The sequence below is a fragment of the Myotis davidii genome, unplaced genomic scaffold (assembly GCF_000327345.1).
Source record: "Myotis davidii unplaced genomic scaffold, ASM32734v1 scaffold1351, whole genome shotgun sequence".
In the NCBI taxonomy this organism is placed as follows: domain Eukaryota; kingdom Metazoa; phylum Chordata; class Mammalia; order Chiroptera; family Vespertilionidae; genus Myotis; species Myotis davidii.
In genome coordinates, this window is record NW_006282375.1 from 267,972 (window position 1) to 269,961 (window position 1,990).

General features: G+C 36.5%; 1 pseudogene; it reads right to left on the minus strand.

Annotated features, from left to right (window-relative positions):
- Window positions 1–257: 257 nt before the first annotated feature.
- On the minus strand, window positions 258–938 carry LOC102774314 (annotated as a pseudogene).
- Window positions 939–1,990: the final 1,052 nt, after the last annotated feature.

Genomic DNA, 1,990 nt, shown 5'->3' on the forward strand with positions numbered 1-1,990 from the left:
TATAATTTCTGCATTTACCATTATCTACCCCTTAAATGTTTAGTAGATTTAACAATTAAATCCATCTTGGTCTGGAGTTTCATTTTCCAAAGGATTTTGATGACCAATTTAATGTTTTTAGTAGCTATTTATGTTTTTCCTTATGCTATTTTTTTCTCACCTCACAAGAAGCCATTAATGATAGAAGCATTACAAATTTCAAACCAAGCTTCAGTAATTCTTCTTAAACACCAAAAACGGTCCTGGTTTTCACATGGTTACATTGCTAATTTCATAGTAGCATTTACAATATTATTACTGTTGTTCTTCTGGGCTTGGACTGCCTTTGCTCTTAACACATTTCTTGTGACATGAACAATTCTATGGCCTTAACTTGCACACACCTACTTCATCAATCTCTTCCTCTTCACTCTCCTCTTGTACAGTTGGAGTCTGTGTTTTATTGAATGATTGAGACAGATTCACCTTGAACTTTGAATGTCTCAGCAGTTTCTAGCTGTGATTGCTGAGGTAAATCCTTTATCTTGGCTTCATCCAAAACTAGGTAGGTATTTGAAGCTGGTCTCTTGTAGACATCTGGTTTTGTGATGACAAATAGGATATTCTTAGATTTCTATATAGCGACCCTAGTAACACCTGTATCCTGTTGAAGAGTCAGTTTGGACATAGCCTTCTGTGCCTTCTTTTCACTGGGTCTCTGTTTTGTTTCACTGAAAGGTTCTTCATTGATGTCAGCTGCTGCCACCAGCTGGGCTTGCTGTGTGGCTGCCTGTGTGGAATCTTGTGCCTGGAGCTCTGGTACTGATTCATGCTGTCAGACTCCGTTCCAGACCCTGCTCAGCCTGAGGCTGTGGCAACTCCTGCTTGGTGTCAGGGATGGTTTCTGTGGTTTCACCACATCTTTTGTGCAGGGAACTGGGAACCAAGATGGTGGCAGAAAGAATCTTATGCTATTTTTATTAGAAAATTTTCTGTTATTCATACTTTAAATTGTATGGCATAGTAGTGCATAATAGTATCTGAAAAACATTCTCATGCATATACATCTTTTAGTAATATCCCCTCTTTTAATCAGAGATTTGTTCTTGTGACTTTACACCTTTTTCACCATTTTTAGCTATAGGTGTATTGATATTATTTGAAAGAACTGGCTAAGCTGACCCTCTGTTTTTATTTTTCTTCTTCTTCATTGTAGCTTCTAATGTCTTTATTTTGTGTGCTTACTTTGCTGCTTTTCTCTAATGTTTTAGATATTTGCTAGCTCACTGATTTTTTTTAGCCTTTCTTCTTTTGAATAATGTGAAAAAAGAGGTAACATGATATACCTGAGACTGCTATTTTTAAACAGTATTTGTTTGCTAGATTGATCATTGGCTGGCATCTGAGAATTTGACTTGTACACAGTAGCACAAAATTTATTCTAAATAATTAAAGTGGTTCACTATGCCTACAAAATTTGAACATGCTGCAGTGTATACATATGCCAAATTTTAATGTTGTACACCTGAAACATAATTTTAGAAACCAATGATACCTCAATAAAAAATTATTTAGCCCTAGCCTGTTTGGCTCAGTGGATAGAGCATTTGCCCAGGGACTGAAGGGTTGTGGGTTCAATTCCTATCCAGGGCATGAACCTTTGTTGCAGTCTCAATCCCAGGCCCATTCAGGGCTTGTGTGGGAGGCAACAAATCAATGTGTCTCTCTTACATCAATGTTTCCCCCTCTCTCTATCTCTCCCCTTCCCTTCCACTCTCTAAAAATCAAAGGAAAAAATACCCTCAGGTGAGGATTAACAAAAATAAAATAATAATAAAAGCTATTTAGATTATAAAAATAACCCCAAATCTTCTCTCTCTCCCTTTTTAAAAATAAAAACAATGTGCTTCATATTGAATACATATATTAGACAATATGAGCCAACATGAATGAACATCAATTAAACATCCTGAAACCCACAACTAACATCATACTCAATGGTGAAAAGCTG